The following is a 12,680-nucleotide window of genomic DNA, read 5'->3' on the forward strand; positions in this document are numbered from 1 at the left end:
TAATTAATTAATTAATTAATTAAAAAAAAAAAAAAAGAGAAAACAGCAAGGATTGCCGAAAATGTGGGAAAAATTTTTTTAGGAAAAATTTTTTTTTTTTTTCCCCACAATTTCGGCAATGGCATTACCGAAATTGTGGGGAAAAAAAAAAAAAATTTTTTCCTCCACAATTTCGGCAATGGCATTACCGAAATCGTGGGGAAAAAAAAAAAATTTCCCCAACAATTTCGGCAATGGCATTACCGAAATTGTGGGGAAAAAAAAAAAATTTTTTTCCTAAAAAAATTTTTCCCACATTTTCGGCAATCCTTGCTGTTTTCTCCTTTTTTTTTTTTTAAATTAATTTATTTATTTATTTATTTACATTTACGGCAACGCTATTGCCGAAATAGGGGAAAATTATTTAATTTTTCCTCAATTTCGGCAATCCCATTGCTGTTTTCTCTTTTTATTTATTTATTTACATTTACGGCAATGCTATTGCCGAAATAGGGGAAATTATTTTTCCAAAATTTTCCCCAATTTTTATTTATTTATTTACATTTATTTACATTTACGGCAATGCTATTGCCGAAATAGATATTTCCTCCTATTACGGCAATGGGATTGCTGTAATCCTTTTCTCTTTTTCTTTTTTTTTTCTTTTTTATTTTTTATTTTTTATTTACATTTACGGCAATGGTATTGCCGAAACAGGGGAAATTTTTTTTTCCTATTTCGGCAATCCCGTTGCCGTAATCCTTTTCTCCTTTTTTTCTTTTTTTTTTCACATTTTCGGCAATCCCCTTATTTCGGCAATAGCATTGCCGTAAATGTAAATAAATAAATAAATAAAAAAGAGAAAACAGCAATGGAATTACCGAAATTGTGGGAAAAAAAAAAAAAAAAAATTTCCTCCACAATTTCGGCAATGGCATTACCGAAATTGTGGGGAAAAAAAAAAATTTCCCCAACAATTTCGGCAATGGCATTACCGAAATTGTGGGGGAAAAAAAAAATTTTTTGGTTATTCTCTCTCCTCTCTCCTGCTTTTTGGTTATTCTCTCTCCTCTCTCCTACTTTTTTGTTATTCTCTCTCCTCTCTCCTGCTTTCTGGGTGAATTTTGGTAACCTTATTCTCTCTCCTGCTTTTTTGGCTGAATTTCGGCAACGCCATTGCCGAAATTCAGTCTCTCTCCTCACTTTCCCAATTAACTTCGAACAGTAGTTATAACGCAAATTAACTTTAAAATTTGCAATTTTAACCCAAAAGACTCCATTTATGTGTATCAATTATCCCTTAATGTCAAATATTTGATTGCTAAATTTTGAAATTGAAATATAATTCAAAATTTGAATAGCTTTTGTCAATGGTTTTAATCATAAACTTATGAACATTAACGTGCTATTAATACCATAATTGCCAACATATTTGGTTTTATTACAAATATATATTTTCCATTCTAAATGTTTTGTATTCAAACGTTCTTATTTAAATATGACATAATAACGTCATATATGGAAGATTTTTTAGCACTTAAATGTACAACTACTGCTAAATTATTTTATATTATAATAAGTTACCATATATACACAAATGGTTACTATTTGGTTTAATGGAAAGCGGTCAAATAGCTAACAATTTTTTGTAACATATATTCATAAACTTTTGAAAAGATATTATAATAATGGGCCTTTAAATGCATGGCATTATGATCCTTTCCTTTTGTTCTCAATGTACAAAGTTTGGCTAAGAAAACTTTTGGTATCCGATTATATTATATTACATATATATAAATAAGGCTATTGATTATAAATGTATATATATATATATATATATATTTAATTTCAATAACTTTATGACTATTTAATTGATATCAAACGTTTTATTTTTTGGCTAAGGACAAGTAACATGTCTAGTTCTATATATATGGAAAGAAATAAAAGTTTCAGATACACATATTTTTATTTTTGAATTAAAAAGCTGTAGACTCTTCAAAAACAATTTTTTATTGTCTTAAACACTTACCATCTATTGTTTATTACTACTCACAAAAATATTATATCTTTTACAAAATTTTATGGGAAAAGAAAGTACTATAGAGAGCTTATATCCTACGAGCAATGTAGGCTTGCAAGGATAATCAGTAAAGATGGCCGGGCTGTTGTATCCTAGGGACAACATGTAGAAACTATTTGCCTAACTACATCGGATATACCGTAGACGACACGATTTGTCTCAACACAGTGACTTGGTCCACGTCTCATCTCTGCCACCTCTTTTGGTAAAATCAAATTGTGTAATTTCCAAGAAAAATTCAAGTATTATCTCTCCTTTATTTCCAACAGTTTGTAGAGTGCGCCTGAAGATCTTCTTCTTTTTTTTTTCTTTTTTTTTTTCCTCTTATACAAATCCAATAGCTTATAATAAAAGGGATCATTAGGGTATGTTTGGTTGGAAATGGAATAAGGAGGATGGAAAATAAATGAGTAAAAATAGGTTTTTGTGTTGTTTGTTAAGGAGAAAAATAATGAAAACTCTTGTTCCAGCGCAATGACAAAATCGCCTTCAAATTTTAGTGCTTCTCACGAAAGTCACCCACCTCCACCCACTTCACCAAACAATTAACACACCTTAATGTCTTCCTTGCTTTGTTTGTATCTCCTCTACGCGGTCCTCTACACAGTCTATGGTAATTCATCTCATCCTTCTCTTTTTTTGTCTTTTTTTTTTTTCCTTCTTGTCGTTAGTTTCCCTACTTTCCATGGTTGATCTTCCAGGTTTACAAAATGGTCTTTGAGCTGTAATATAGACCAGTGATCATGTCCAAATTTTTTTTATTGCCCCAATTTTTTTCCACCCAGCAACATGTCCAGATTTATATATATATATATATATATGAACAAAGTTTCTCTCCAAACTAATTTGGAGAAAAAGTCTTCAAACTTCTCATGCAACTCATTTTTTGGTGTGAAATATGAAAATATAACCATTAAATTTTATGTTCCATATGTTCTTAACATGCATATCAAATTTCGTTCAGATCAGATGTTATTTACTATTCAATCAATAAACTTATTTTTTATACACAATTTTAAATTACAAAAACTTGAAATTTTAACATTTTTTTGATAACATAGCAATTGGTCTTTGATCTTCTTGGAATTTTCCAAGCATGAATGATATAATAATAACATTCAGTCCAACGGTTAAATTTTCAAAATTTACACTCAATATAAAGATACATGAAAAGTTTGTAGTAGGGGTGTAATCAGTTCGAGTCAGTTGGTGTTGAACACAGTTTTTGCACCGAACCGGAAATTTCAGTTTTAATTTTTAAGCACCGAAACCAACTTGTAAGGAAGGGACGTCAAACCGACCCATTACATTCGGTTGGGTTTCGGTATTTTGAATGTGAGAAACAGAAGCAATTAAAAAAAAGAAAGAAGTTTTTTTGCATCAAACGGACAACAACTAACAAGAAAAGCAAGACCAGCACTGACCCTGTTTTCAACACAAAATACAGAGCAACATAGCAAAAAACATAAAACACAAACTAAGATTCGGCCACCATCTACAACAAAAGTAGCAGCTACAAAGTTTCTTTAAAACAAACATCATGGGATGAAACAAAACCCATGGATTCCCAGTACAAGCATGGGTGATTTGGGATGAGAGAAACAAAATCAAGAAGAAGACATACCATAGCAAGAAACGAAGAGAGAGAATTGGTGCTAAAAGAAATGAGAAAAATAAGATGTAGGGTATGTGGATATCAAAAAAAAGAAAAAGATGCAGGGTATGTGTTTGTGAGAGGGAGAGAAAATTGGGTGAGGGGCGGCTGGAAGATGCTAGGGTTATAAGTTTATATATAAGATGCTAGGGTTTAAAAAAAAAAATTAAAACTCAAAATGGATAGGTGAAGACTCAAACCTATAAACAAGTGGTTGACACACACACGTCATTCCACTAAGCTACTCACTTTATTATGTTTTAAACTTACATAAATATCTATATATCGGTCAGTTCGATCAATTTTAGGGTAAAAAAATCCATCACCAAACCGTACTGAAACCGAACCAAAAAATTGAACTCGGTTCAGTCGGTTTCAACTGGTTTTTTGGTTTACCGATTTTTTACACACCCCTAGTTTGAAGGGAAACTTTGTTCATATTAGATTAGAATATATATAATAACAAATAAAAATAATATAAGTTTATATGTATGATGTGTTAATTTTTATATTATAATTTAATGAGTACAAGTAAATTATTTCTTACATATTATGTAATAAGGGCATAAGAGTAAATTTATATAAATTACATTTTCTATTCTCCAATTTTTCTCCTTAACCAAACAAAAGAGTTTTTCATTTCTTTCACTTTTCCACTCCTCCACAAAAAAACACATGAAAGAAAACTAAATCTTTTCTATCCTCCCACCAATTTTCTATCCTCCCCCTTTGACACACCTCCAACCAAACGTACCATTGGCCCTCATTTGGGAGGAGGGAAAGAAATGGAATGAAAATAATATTTTTAAAATATTTTTTGTTTCCCTTATTTGGGAGTTTTAATAGAGGGAATGGAAATTCATTCCCTTATTTGAGAGTTTAAGGTGGCATTTGGATACGGATGAAAAGCCAGCATTTGCGTCTAGCGTTTCCTTCTTCTTCTTCTTTTTTTTTTTTTTTTTTGGATGCACACAGATTACACTGTTCAGGAGACATTATGCACTGTTCATGGGACCCATAACCACTTTATTCAGAAAAATATATTAAAAATTGGTCCCACGACATTATTCACATTTTTAAAAATTATTTTGCTACAGTGTTTTCAGTTTTCAGCAAAATAAGCGGTATCCAAACAAATCCTAAGTGAGAGGGAATGGAATGTGTAGGGGGAATACTCATTCCTCTATTTTCCCTTAAAATCTCAAATTTTCATTCTCCCAAAATTGGGAGGAATTTGAGATAATGAAATTAGATTTAATAATTTTTTTACTAAAACTCTCTAAATACTCCTATATATTTAGCCATTTATTTTTAAATAGGGATATAATAGTAATAATATCATAAAATTATTCCATTAATTTCCTTATATGTTACTCCCAAATAAGATTACTTACCTTCCATTCTTTTCCAGTCATTTATTTTAAAAAAATCCAAACAATGTTACTTAATTTCATTCCATTTATTTCCCTTACTTAAATAAATTCCATTTCATTCTCTGATGGAAGGTAAATGAAAGAAATTAGGTTTTGGTGTTTGGTAAGAAGCAAATAATGATAATTTTTTAGTGCGGTCCAGGCTTCCAGTCATTTTCTCTTCTAACCCAGCAAAAATTCATCTTTCTAAAATGAAGAGAAAACAAGCATGAAAACTCCTATTTCAACACAATGACGAAATTGCCCCCAAATTTTAATGTTTCTCACGAATGTCACCTATCCCCACCCACTCCACAAGCATTTATACTTGTGGAGTGTGAGGGGCAAAAGCCGGGGTTCAAGTCTCCAAGAAGGAGTTTCACACACATATACACTTAGATTATATTAGAGTAAAAATTCTATCTGTATTATAAAAAAAAAAGGGGGCAATCCTTAATTTATCTAATAGAAACACCATTATTTAAAATATTTAAATAATATTACTTTAGTTGACATCTTAATATAGTGTGCATATATATATATACACACCTATTGACATCACTAATTAATCCCGTAATGTTGATAATTTAGCTCTATCTTCTTATACGCATATAAGGTTTTATACAACACAGCTATACCCATTTTGAGCTAACAAGCTAGAGAGTAGAGAGGGAGACCATACATTAAGACTCCCTAGAAATTCTAAGAGACCAACCAACGAGCTCTGGCAGCAATATCTTTTGGGTCAGGTTTCTTTTCTGTGAGTAACCGTCCCTGTACGAAACCATGGAAGCCCACAAAGATTAAGACCAAGTATAAAACATTAAAATAGTGAAAAAATCCATTGATGCTCATTTTTTTTTTTTTCTAGTATATGTTTAGACTCTAGGCCTAGAGTGAATACCAAGGAGAAGATGAAGAAAGAGTGCAAAAAGCCTTAGTATTTATAGACAAAACAGGTTGGATCATGTACCCTTTTGTGCATTCTAGAATAGCATATATAAGAAATTAAGCCATTTTGTGGTTGCCAAAAGACACTAGTGTAGTGTTTGTGTTAGGGGTTTTAGTACAAAGAGTACGTAATGCTATATTTTGGAGGGTTTAATGCTGTTTCAAAATTTTGTAAGGTCAGCAAAAAAGTTGAGATAAAGTCTGTGTGGAAGCTTGGCAGTGACTAGGCAATAGCATTCAAGTCCAAAAAAGTTAAGTTGATTTTTATAAGCCCGTAGATTGTTGAAAAAAGGAGAAAAAAATAAGTATCCTTAGCCTGGACAAAGTATATTGAATAATTATTTACAAACTATAAATAAGTTCCTTTATTTATTTATTTTAAGGAGCAATTTGAAAGTCATTTGACTCTTATTATGGGTAGTTTTGTGAAATTAATGATTGTGGGATTATTTTTCAATTTTTTTTGTTAGATTGTGTTGAAGAAAATATTATATAGTGGAAAGCAATAAATAAGGAGAGAGAGAAAGAGAGAGTGAATACTAGTATTAATTAGGTAGTAAGGTGGAAAACAATAGCATTTAATGGTGTTTTTTTAACCGTTAGATCTCCTAGAAATCTACGATGTAAAAAATGTTTAAGTTTATAAGAGTTACATCAAGTGTAACTTGAACTCATCTCTCTCTCTCTCTCTCTCTCTATATATATATATATATATATATATCAAATTTCGTTCAAATCGGATATTATTTATTATTTGATCAATAAACTTATTTTTTATACACAATTTTATATTACAAAAACTTGAAATTTTAACAATTGTTTGATGGCATAGCAATTAATCTTTGATCTTCTTGAAATTTTGCAAGCATGAATGATATAATAAGAACATTCAATCTAACAGTTAGATTTTCAAAATTTATACTCAATATAAAGATATATGAGAAATTTGAGGAATTTCTCTACAAACTAGTTTGGAGATAAATTTTGTTCATATTAGAATATAATATCCATAATAAAAAATATATATAATTTTATATGTATGATATGTTAATTTTTATACTATTTAATGAGTATAAATAAATTATTTATTACATATTATATAACAAAGGCATAAGAGTAAATTTATTTAAACTACATTTTCTATCCTCCCATTTTTCTCTATAACCAAACAAAAGAGTTTTCCATCCCTTCTAATTTTTCACTCCTCCAAACAAACTCACACAAGGGAAAACTATATATTTTTTATCCTCCCACCAATTTACTATTCTCTCACTTTTCCACTCCTCCAATCAAACATACCCTTAGGCCTCATTTGGCAAGCGGGAAATGAATGGAATGGAAATGAATAAAAAATAATAATTTTAGAATACTCTTCCCTTCCATTGTTTGGGAGTTTTAATGAAGGAAATTGAAAATTCATTCTCTTATTTGGGATTTTAAGCGAGAGGAAATGGAATGAGTAGGGGGAATATTCATTCCTCTCTTTTTCCTCCAAACCCCAAATTTTCATTCCCCCTAAAATTAGGAGGAATTCGAGGGAATGAAATTAGATTTAATAATTTTTTTACTAAAACTCTAAAATATCCCTATATATTAATTTTAAAATAGGGGTCTAATAGTAATTGTGGGGCCCGACAACAGATGGGCCAGATCCACCTATTCACAGGAATACTTAAGGCCCAGGCCGAAGAGGATAGTAGTCCCAGCCCAATAAACGCAAAGCACCAATGGGCCATAGAAACCGCCGAGGAGGGTACAGCCCTCGGCTAGCCCAGAGCTACACTAAGGAAAGGGGTAAAAGCGGCATAGGGATAATCTTGTAAGAAATCTAAAATATCTAGGAAAGGCTGCCCAAACTACCTGCCCTAGACGGAGCTTTGCCTCTCACAGAGTCGTGTCTCTTTAGCCTACTCAACCACTCCCAACAACTCAGGTCTTAAACTGATGGGACAAGTGTCAGGCAAGGAAAGTTCGACCCTACACGTGGACGAAGGAAATTGAATGCATGCTAATATAAAAGGAAAATTTGCAACCTAAAAAGAGGACCTTCCAGAAATAAGAGGAAAAAAGGGGTGAACACCTCTAAATCATGGAGGAAAAACTTAACAAAACCACAGCCGAGTAAACATGACTTAGCCTTTCGACCCCACTCTCTACAAATGATATTGCACGGGTCCATTTACGTGCGAACCCAACCCTACCGTGGTCCAACGCAAATCGTGTCCCTACAATTGGCGCCGTCTGTGGGAAGGCTTGCATGTTAGCTCGAGCGGTGGCGAAGTTGAGCTTCTCTCGAACAAGGGGCTATGAAGGTGCCTATATCACCGGCGACATATTGCTGATACTCCAACATAAGCTCTTGCTAGGGGCTACGTTCCACGTTGTCAACGACATGGACAAGTCTAGGGGCTTCAAACACCAAGCCAGCTCCCCCCACCTTATTTGATGAGCTAAACCTTCAGAAAACAAGCAACTTAAAAGAATCATACAAGTTTTGGACAGAACCAAGGCCTTGCATGGTCCTCGGACCCAAGCCTCTGGGGGAAACCAACTACTTAAAAAGAATCATACAAGTTTTGGACAGAACCAAGGCCTTGCATGGTCCTCGGACCCAAGCCTCTGGGGAAACCAACTACTTAAAAAGAATCATACAAGTTTTGGACAGAACCAAGGCCTTGCATGGTCCTCGGACTCAGGCCTCTGGGGAAACCAACTACTTAAAAAGAATCATACAAGTTTTGGACAGAACCAAGGCCTTGCATGGTCCTCGGACCCAAGCCTCTGGGGAAACCAACTACTTAAAAAGAATCATACAAGTTTTGGACAGAACCAATGCCTTGCATGGTCCTCGGACCCAAGCCTCTGGGGAAACCAACTACTTAAAAAGAATCATACAAGTTTTGGACAGAACCAAGGCCTTGCATGGTCCTCGGACTCAAGCCTCTGGGGAAACCAACTACTTAAAAAGAAGAATACAAGTTTTGGACAGAACCAAGGCCTTGCATGGTCCTCGGACCCAAGCCTCTGGGGAAACCAACTACTTAAAAAGAATCATACAAGTTTTGGACAGAACCAAGGCCTTGCATGGTCCTCGGACCCAAGCCTCTGGGGAAACCAACTACTTAAAAAGAATCATACAAGTTTTGGACAGAACCAAGGCCTTGCATGGTCCTCGGACTCAAGCCTCTGGGGAAACCAATTACTTAAAAAGAAGAATACAAGTTTTGGACAGAACCAAGGCCTTGCATGGTCCTCGGACCCAAGCCTCTGGGGAAACCAGCTACTTAAAAAGAATCATACAAGTTTTGGACAGAACCAAGGCCTTGCATGGTCCTCGGACCCAAGCCTCTGGGGAAACCAACTACTTAAAAAGAATCATACAAGTTTTGGACAGAACCAAGGCCTTGCATGGTCCTCGGACCCAAGCCTCTGGGGGAAACCAACTACTTAAAAAGAATCATACAAGTTTTGGACAGAACCAAGGCCTTGCATGGTCCTCGGACCCAAGCCTCTGGGGAAACCAACTACTTAAAAAGAATCATACAAGTTTTGGACAGAACCAAGGCCTTGCATGGTCCTCGGACCCAAGCCTCTGGGGAAACCAACTACTTAAAAAGAATCATACAAGTTTTGGACAGAACCAAGGCCTTGCATGGTCCTCGGACCCAAGCCTCTGGGGAAACCAACTACTTAAAAAGAATCATACAAGTTTTGGACAGAACCAAGGCCTTGCATGGTTCTCGGACTCAAGCCTCTGGGGAAACCAACTACTTAAAAAGAATCATACAAGTTTTGGACAGAACCAAGGCCTTGCATGGTCCTCGGACCCAAGCCTCTGGGGAAATCAACTACTTAAAAAGAATCATACAAGTTTTGGACAGAACCAAGGCCTTGCATGGTCCTCGGACTCAAGCCTCTGGGGAAACCAACTACTTAAAAAGAAGAATACAAGTTTTGGACAGAACCAAGGCCTTGCATGGTCCTCGGACCCAAGCCTCTGGGGAAACCAACTACTTAAAAAGAATCATACAAGTTTTGGACAGAACCAAGGCCTTGCATGGTCCTCGGACTCAAGCCTCTGGGGAAACCAACTACTTAAAAAGAAGAATACAAGTTTTGGACAGAACCAAGGCCTTGCATGGTCCTCGGACTCAAGCCTCTGGGGAACTTAAAAAGAATCATACAAGTTTTGGACAAAACCAAGGCCTTGCATGGTCCTCGGACTCAAGCCTCTGGGGAAACCAACTACTTAAAAAGAATCATACAAGTTTTGGACAGAACCAAGGCCTTGCATGGTCCTCGGACTCAAGCCTCTGGGGAAACCAACTACTTAAAAAGAAGAATACAAGTTTTGGACAGAACCAAGGCCTTGCATGGTCCTCGGACCCAAGCCTCTGGGGAAACCAACTACTTAAAAGGAAGCATACAAGTCTCGGACCCTCAACACCAAAAGGGCCGATATGAAATGGAGTAACATGTTTCTAAAAACATAATCAAAGTCGCTCGATGCTCAGTCACCCCCTTCAATGAATTATTTGGAGTTCATCGTTTCTCGGACAGCATTCCCGCACATATCACGGGACGTTCAACCGATACCTAGGTTAGTTTCCTGAATTTAACTTATTGTCAATTATTATTATGCCTGGTAGTATAGGTAAGTTAGAACGAATTAGAACGAGTTGAATCGTGTTTCAAGGGGCTCCTGCCCTAAGTAGCGCTGAGAGAAAGCACATACGGGGAGTACACTCATTCACGAGGTGATGTGCCAAAAGAACCATACCCAAAAACAAGTATATAAACTGCTATTTTTATTACGATGAAGAAATAGTACATCGTACAATGAAAAGCTGGAATCAGCCTACGTCAAAACTTACTACATGAGTACTACATAAGCAAGAAAAAGAAAAATACAAGAAAGCTGTAGAAAGCCGAGGAGGTATGTCGGAGGAAAGGTTGGCTACAGCTCCGAGACCTTATTCTTCCCCCGCACCCTTACCTGCCCATAGCTCAGGCAGCCAAAAATACCCAACTTGAACCTGACACCGTTGAAGAAAAGGTGCAGGGAATTGAAGGTGATGGGGCTTTCTCTAAATATACACCTGCCGCAAAGCAGAGGCGCTGATGGAGGAAAACCCTTCTTCTGCCATACCAAAGTGTTGGCATGAACAGAGACTGCTTCGGATTTTGGCTAAAAGAGGGAGAGACGCCGTTCTCCCTCGGTGGAGATGGAAAACTCTCCTGAACTTGTGCTTCCTGTGTCCATACCTTACTGTTATAAGCCTCATGAAGACACGGCGCTTTTGTGGCGGAGACATTTCTTTCTTCCCAACCCTCACTTTCAACATGTAATGCCAAGAGGGGAGAACTCCGAACATGGAAGCTGTGATGTGGGAGAAAATCTGAAGGATTTGTGCGTATATAAAGCAACTTTCTCTCCTTCCCATTTATTGGAAAAGACAAGGTGATGGCAGTCAACTCATGTGGCTTCCCAAGAAACGCTACAGACAAAACAGTCTTGGCTCAACTTCCAACATCAACTGCAACCACAAGATTAAAGAGCCTCGTAAAGGTGCACCTCGGTCCCCGTGACATCAGAGAGTACCACGTGGCCAGAAGTTGCAGACATATCTCTTAAATCAGGGGATAGGTGGATTCGTGGCCCCAGGCCCGCTTTGGGTAAGGGCCCAGGTACTTTGGCCGACGCCGAGCAATGACCATGGCCGAGAACAACCACTGTTAAGCACCTCGGGAAATGCTCAAAGGAAGGGAAAATTTGAACTCAAGGTCTCGGGCAGAACCTAAGGCTTGCATGATCCTCGGACTCAAGCTAAAAGGGAAAACCAAGTACTGATGCGGACATTGGTCTCGGACAGAACCTAAGGCTTGCATGGTCTCCGTACTCAAGCTAAAAGGGAAAACCAAGTGCTAATGCGGACATTGGTCTCGGACAGAACCTAAGGTTTGCATGGTTCTCGGACTCAAGCTAAAAGGGAAAACCAAATGCTAATGCGGACATTGGTCTCGGACAGAACCTAAGGCTTGCATGGTCCTCGGACTCAAGCTAAAAGGGAAAACCAAGTACTAATGCGGATATTGGTCTCGGACAAAACCCAGGTTTTGCAAAGTCCTCGGACTCAGGCTGCCCGGGAAATCAACTGCCCAAATCAAGAAACTTCTCGGCTTAAATACTGGAAAAGGTTAAGGCTCGCGTATCATCGAGATGGCAGAACAACCTAATGATCGTCAACTTAAAGAGGCCATTCATCCGGTGGGTAACACGTCCTCGGATAGCTACTTCTTATATCTAATCGGAGCATTTAATACCCATCACGGCTAATTTTAAGATAAGTCTCATTCCACACTGGTCGGATTGCTACGTTGAATAATTATTTTATTAAAGCCATCGTGGCATCTTTTTATCAACGATTACTTTGGCCTTATTTATTATTAATTGAAATGCTATACTATTATGCCGAGCAGCGCATTCACATTTGTTAAAGTATATAAACAAGACATACGAAATAGAGTAACAATCACTTTTATTAATATGAAAAATTGTTACAACCTACAAGGAAGGGCTTAAATGAGCCAATACAAAAAATGA

The sequence above is a fragment of the Quercus robur genome, chromosome 1 (assembly GCF_932294415.1).
Source record: "Quercus robur chromosome 1, dhQueRobu3.1, whole genome shotgun sequence".
Lineage (NCBI taxonomy): Eukaryota > Viridiplantae > Streptophyta > Magnoliopsida > Fagales > Fagaceae > Quercus > Quercus robur.